This window comes from Babylonia areolata, chromosome 2 (genome assembly GCF_041734735.1).
Source record: "Babylonia areolata isolate BAREFJ2019XMU chromosome 2, ASM4173473v1, whole genome shotgun sequence".
Taxonomy (NCBI): Eukaryota; Metazoa; Mollusca; class Gastropoda; order Neogastropoda; family Buccinidae; genus Babylonia; species Babylonia areolata.
The window spans coordinates 71,609,223-71,616,829 of record NC_134877.1 but is presented as its reverse complement, the minus strand read 5'-3'; positions in this window follow the sequence as shown (position 1 = coordinate 71,616,829).

Here is a 7,607-nt window from a genome sequence, read left to right as displayed (position 1 = left end):
TGATGTACTGACTGAAGTACACACTGTGTCGTGCTGTGGAGGAACATTGTACTGACTGAAGTACACACTGTGTCGTGCTGTGGAGGAACATTGATTGATGTACTGACTGAAGTACACACTGTGCAGTGAATGGACAAAGGTCATACAACGGTCAGTTAAGTACAGACCCCACAGTGAAAGGTCACACACACACACACACACACACACACACACACACACACACACACACACACACACACACAGTGTACCAGGCACAGCCAACCACTGAAGCCGTCTCAGCTCTGATCACAGCTGTCATCAGTGAAGGACCTCTACACTTCTTCAGTACTTATTTTTGTATCTCTTGACTTGTGCACTTCTTCACTGTTTTTGGACTGGATCCCTCACGTGTTAAACTTGGTGACGTTTGGTTCCAGAATGCAGCCTTTGATCCAGGCTGGGGGATTCCTCCCTTACCTCCAGCGTGTGGTGTGGTGGTGGGTGTGGTGACAGGGAGGAGAGAATGATGAGTTGTTGTGACAAAGGCTAGACTTGACTACTGCATAGCACCACACCACCAACAATAACTTGTACAGAGTTGTGACTTTTTTATTTTCCATGGTGACCTCAGTTGTTTTCAGTCATTATTTGATTTGATGTTACTAGTGACTGACAGCAATGGCTCTTCATCCTCCTCAGTGTGTTTCATTTCTTGACAGACTTTTGTGTGTTAGATAATGGAGAGTGGTAGCAGTTGTTGACAACACTCAGGGATAATGATGACCATGATGATGATGATGATGACCATGATGATAATGATGACCATGATGATGATGATGATGACCATGATGATGATGACCATGATGATGATGATGATGACCATGATGATGATGATGACCACCATGATGATGATGATGACCACCATGATGATGATGATGACCATGATGATGATGATGACCATGATGATGATGATGATGTCTATGATGATGCTCTGGGTTTGCTGACCAACACTTGTGCTCAGTGGGTATCTCCCTTCCCACCCCCACCCCCACCCCCACCCCTGCCTCATGTTACAGCCATGATGGCCGCCCCCCCTCCCTCCCCACACACACACCACCACCCCTGCCTCATGTTACAGCCATGTTGCCCCCCCTCCCTCCCCACACACACACCACCACCCCTGCCTCATGTTACAGCCATGTTGCCCCCCCCCCCACTCCCCACACACACACCACCACCCCTGCCTCATGTTACAGCCATGTTGCCCCCCCTCCCTCCCCACACACACACCACCACCCCTGCCTCATGTTACAGCCATGTTGCCCCCCCCCACTCCCCACACACACACCACCACCCCTGCCTCATGTTACAGCCATGTTGCCCCCCCTCCCTCCCCACACACACACCACCACCCCTGCCTCATGTTACAGCCATATGCCCTCCCCACCCCCCACCCCCCACACACAACACCACCCCTGCCTCATGTTACAGACATATGCCCCCCCCCCATCCCCACCCCCCACCCACACACAACACCACCCCTGCCTCATGTTACAGCTATGTTGTCCCACCCCCTGCCCACACACACACACCCCTCCCCGCCTCATGTTACAGCCATATTCCCCCCCACGCCCCCACACACATACACACATACTACCTCATTGGGACTGAGATGCTTCACACTGGATTCCAAATGAATACAACAGTACATACTGCATGTTCACTGTTTTAACATGTGCCCAGGATGTTGTAGCAATGTCCACAACACACACACATCAGAAGAGTGAAAACTGTGTATCACAACAAACATGTGAAAATGATGAATCAGAGCTTCAGCCTCATACTGGGAACATTGCTGTGAAGAAGAGTTCTTTCTCTTCATCTGTCAGAAGCACCCCCTCCCCAAGATATCCTCTGTGTGTGTGTAGCAGTGCCCCCCTCCCCAAGATATCCTCTGTGTGTGTGTAGCAGTGCACCCCTCCCCAAGATATCCTCTATGTGTGTGTGTAGCAGTACACCCCTCCCCAAGATATCCTCTGTGTGTGTGTGTGTAGCAGTGCCCCCCTCCCCAAGATATCCTGTGTGTGTGTGTAGCAGTGCCCCCCCCTCCCCAAGATATCCTCTGTGTGTGTGTAGCAGTGCACCCCTCCCCAAGATATCCTCTGTGTGTGTGTAGCAGTGCACCCCCCTCCCCAAGATATCCTCTGTGTGTGTGTGTGTAGCAGTGCCCCCCTCCCCAAGATATCCTGTGTGTGTGTGTAGCAGTGCACCCCTCCCCAAGATATCCTGTGTGTGTGTGTAGCAGTGCCCCCCCTCCCCAAGATATCCTCTGTGTGTGTGTGTGTGTAGCAGTGCCCCCCCCTCCCCAAGATATCCTCTGTGTGTGTGTAGCAGTGCACCCCCTCCCCAAGATATCCTGTGTGTGTGTGTGTAGCAGTGCCCCCCCCTCCCCAAGATATCCTCTGTGTGTGTGTAGCAGTGCCCCCCCTCCCCAAGATATCCTCTGTGTGTGTGTGTGTAGCAGTGGTGTGATCAGATTGTGCAGCACTGGAGTTGCCTCTGAACGTTGTCTGGGACCCCTAGAATGATAGTAACAGAGTCCTGTGAACATTGTCTGGGACCCCTAGAATGATAGTAACAGAGTCCTGTGAACATTGTCCAGGACCCCTAGAATGATAGTAACAGTCCTATGAACGTTGTCCGGGACCCCTAGAATGAAAGTAACAGAGTCCTGTGAACGTTGTCTGGGACCCCTAGAATGATAGTAACAGAGTCCTGTGAGCGTTGTCTGGGACCCCTAGAATGATAGTAGCAGAGTCCCCTAGAATGATAGTAACAGAGTCCTGTGAACGTTGTCCAGGACCCCTAGAATGATAGTAGCAGAGTCCTGTGAACATTGTCCAGGACCCCTAGAATGATAGTAGCAGAGTCCCCTAGAATGATAGTAACAGAGTCCTGTGAGCGTTGTCCAGGACCCCTAGAATGAAAGTAACAGAGTCCTGTGAACGTTGTCTGAGACCCCTAGAATGATAGTAGCAGAGTCCTGTGAGCCCTCAAGACCTGTGTCACAAGCCCTGACTCCTGATGGTGACAACAGTCTGCAGGCTGATTCCCCTCATCCACCTGCACAGGAGGAACTGCATGGTTTTGTTTTTTTGTCTACAGTGTAGATGGTTTCTCAGGGTCCTGAACACATCAATGCTGTTCACTGTGTTCTTGAATGAGTCCCCTTTTTTGGCACACAGTGGGTTGTCACACACCCCATTGTCCACAGTGTCAAACTCTGTTTTCTGAAAACTGAATAGGACCTTGTGTGGTCACTTGTTTGTCATTGTATTTCATGTCCAGTGTTTCACTGTTCCTGTCTTGTTTGTCATTGTATTTCATGTCCAGTGTTTCACTGTTCCTGTCTTGTCATTGTATTTCATGTCCAGTGTTTCACTGTTCCTGTCTTGTTTGTCATTGTATTTCATGTCCAGTGTTTCACTGTTCCTGTCTTGTTTGTCATTGTATTTCATGTCCAGTGTTACCACTGTTCCTGTCTTGTTTGTCATTGTATTTCATGTCCAGTGTTTCACTGTTCCTGTCTTGTTTGTCATTGTATTTCATGTCCAGTGTTTCACTGTTCCTGTCTTGTTTGTCATTGTATTTCATGCCCAGTGTTACCACTGTTCCTGTCTTGTTTGTCATTGTATTTCATGCCCAGTGTTTCACTGTTCCTGTCTTGTTTGTCATTGTATTTCATGCCCAGTGTTACCACTGTTCCTGTCTTGTTTGTCATTGTATTTCATGTCCAGTGTTTCACTGTTCCTGTCTTGTTTGTCATTGTATTTCATGCCCAGTGTTTCACTGTTCCTGTCTTGTTTGTCATTGTATTTCATGTCCAGTGTTACCACTGTTCCTGTCTTGTTTGTCATTGTATTTCATGTCCAGTGTTTCACTGTTCCTGTCTTGTTTGTCATTGTATTTCATGCCCAGTGTTTCACTGCTCTCTACACACAGCTCAAGCCACCTGTGACCTCTCTTAGGGCAGCTTTTGCCTCTCTGCTAACAGACCTGTGCCTCCCTCTCTGTCTCTCTGTGTCCATGGTCAACTTTCAGTCAGTGAACAGTGTCACTCCATCATCAGAAGAATTATTCAGATTATGTTTTCATATTATTATACCCCTGAAAATGGAGTGTGGCTGCCTACATGGCAGGGTATAAACAGTCATACACGTAAAAGCCCACTCTTGTTCATACGAGTGAACGTGGGAGTTGCAGCCCATGAACGAAGAAGATATTATTATAATTGTCATTATTGTCATGTTTAATTTGTTTTTGTATTATTATTGTTATTATTATCACATTATTATAATGTTGCTGTTGTTTTCTATTGTGAATGTATTGATGTATTCTCTATGACAATTTTGACTTGTATCGGAGAAGTATTTGGAAGGGTAATAAAATGACATCCCTTCTTCCGTCTGGCTGCCTCATTTTTTATTTTCTTCTGTCCTTCCTGTGGTAATGTTCAAGTCACCTGTGTGCTGTATTTATGGTGTATATGACACATTTGCCAAGTAGATACAACTTTTACCTCAATGAGGTAGGATAACATCTACAGTAAAATGTGTGCTATATCTGAAATATTTAATAAGGAGACCTTGTATCCGTCCTTAATTTCAGTGACATAGGATAATTTTTTAGTAAACTGTGTGCTGTGTGTGAAATATTTGTTGAGGGGATACTCCCTTTACTTCAGTGACATATGATAATTTTATAGTAAATTGTGTGCTATATCTGACAAATTTGTAAGGAGAAGCATGAGCGAAGGAAGCAGGGCTCAACTTCTGGAGACGTTTTCCCTTGCAACACCTGTGGGAAGTGCTGTGCATCCAGAATCGGCCTCTTCTGCCATATGAGGACACACACTGACAGATAAGCCTGCCTGCCTACTTAAACATCGGTCTGACAGGAAACTCCATTAATTATCTGTAAAGGAGATGCAACATTTAAGTGATATAGGATAACATTTGTGCTAAACTGTGTGCTATATATGACATATTATCTGTAAAGGAGATGCAACATTTACTTCAGTGATATAGGATAACATTTGTACTAAACTGTGTGCTATATATGACATATTATCTGTAAAGGAGATGCAACATTTAAGTGATATAGGATAACATTTGTACTAAACTGTGTGCTATATATGACATATTATCTGTAAAGGAGATGCAACATTTAAGTGATGTAGGATAACATTTGTACTAAACTGTGTGCTATATATGACATATTATCTGTAAAGGAGATGCAACATTTACTTAAGTGATGTAGGATAACATTTGTACTAAACTGTGTGCTCAGTGATGTAGGATAACATTTGTACTAAACTGTGTGCTATATATGACATATTATCTGTAAAGGAGATGCAACATTTACTTCAGTGATGTAGGATAACATTTGTGCTAAACTGTGTGCTCAGTGATGTAGGATAACATTTGTACTAAACTGTGTGCTATATATGACATATTATCTGTAAAGGAGATGCAACCTTTACTTCAGTGATGTAGGATAACATTTGTACTAAACTGTGTGCTATATATGACATATTATCTGTAAAGGAGATGCAACCTTTACTTCAGTGATATAGGATAACATTTGTACTAAACTGTGTGCTATATATGACATATTATCTGTAAAGGAGATGCAACAGTTACTTCAGTGATGTAGGATAACATTTGTACTAAACTGTGTGCTCAGTGATGTAGGATAACATTTGTACTAAACTGTGTGCTATATATGACATATTATCTGTAAAGGAGATGCAACATTTACTTCAGTGATATAGGATAACATTTGTACTAAACTGTGTGCTATATATGACATATTATCTGTAAAGGAGATGCAACATTTAAGTGATATAGGATAACATTTGTACTAAACTGTGTGCTATATATGACATATTATCTGTAAAGGAGATGCAACATTTACTTCAGTGATGTAGGATAACATTTGTACTAAACTGTGTGCTATATATGACATATTATCTGTAAAGGAGATGCAACATTTAAGTGATATAGGATAACATTTGTACTAAACTGTGTGCTATATATGACATATTATCTGTAAAGGAGATGCAACATTTACTTCAGTGATGTAGGATAACATTTGTACTAAACTGTGTGCTATATATGACATATTATCTGTAAAGGAGATGCAACATTTACTTCAGTGATGTAGGATAACATTTGTACTAAACTGTGTGCTATATATGACATATTATCTGTAAAGGAGATGCAACATTTAAGTGATATAGGATAACATTTGTACTAAACTGTGTGCTATATATGACATATTATCTGTAAAGGAGATGCAACATTTAAGTGATATAGGATAACATTTGTACTAAACTGTGTGCTATATATGACATATTATCTGTAAAGGAGATGCAACATTTAAGTGATGTAGGATACCATTTGTACTAAACTGTGTGCTATATATGACATATTATCTGTAAAGGAGATGCAACATTTACTTCAGTGATGTAGGATAACATTTGTACTAAACTGTGTGCTATATATGACATATTATCTGTAAAGGAGATGCAACATTTACTTCAGTGATGTAGGATAACATTTGTGGTAAACTGTGTGCCAAAAAGACATATCTGTAAAGTAAAAACAACCTTACCTCAGTGATGTGTGATTTATATTTTGTAGTGAACTGTGTGCTATACGTCACGGCTGGAAATGGTAAACGGACTGCAGTTTCAGAACTGATGGAATTCCCGTGTGTCTGTGGGCGGAAATTCTCCACTGAGCGTGGCATGAAGATCCACAGGACCAAAAAGGGTTGTATGAGGAATCTGACGAATGCTCAGCAGTGCACTGCACCAGCAGATAAGACGTCAGAAAACCAAGGCCAGGATTCAAACCACAGTGCCAAGGACATCCACACTGATAATTCAGACGAATCATTTGTACAAGATCTTGAAGCCAAACGCCGGAAACTAAACTTGCCACCTGCAAGTGCAAAAACGGAATGGGAAGAGTTGGACCAGAAAATAGTTTGAAAGTAAAGCACAGTAGCTCAGTAAAGCAGAATCAGCAATGAGGAAAGGGAGCAAAAAGAAGAAGACAGAAGACTGCTTGTTTCGAGACCTCTTTCATTCAGTTTGCCAGGAAACTGTTCGAGCAGCCCAAATCAGGGACACTCACAGTGGACAAAGAAACACTTGAACAGCACAGAAAATGCCGAAGAAGTACTTCCATGGCTTCTCAATGCGGTTCACCACCAAGGAATACACGACAGATTGGATCAATCTGGAAGTGGGCATAGCCATGGGCTGTGCAATTTCTCCAATCCTGTTCGTGCTGGCAATAGAAAAGATCTTGAAGGTCTTAATGAAGGGAACGGATCGAGCCGACCTCGGTAACGGATACCAGATACCTCCTTTGAAAGTCTTCATGGATGACACAACAGCCCTTTCAACAAAAGAGGATGACACCCGTGAAATATTGAATTGGCTGAACGAGCTAGGTGCCTCAGCCAGGATGAACTTCAAACCAAAGAAATCACAGAGCCTTTCACTGCGTAAAGGAAAGGTAGCTGAAACGGTCACATTCACTGTAGCCAACCAAGCC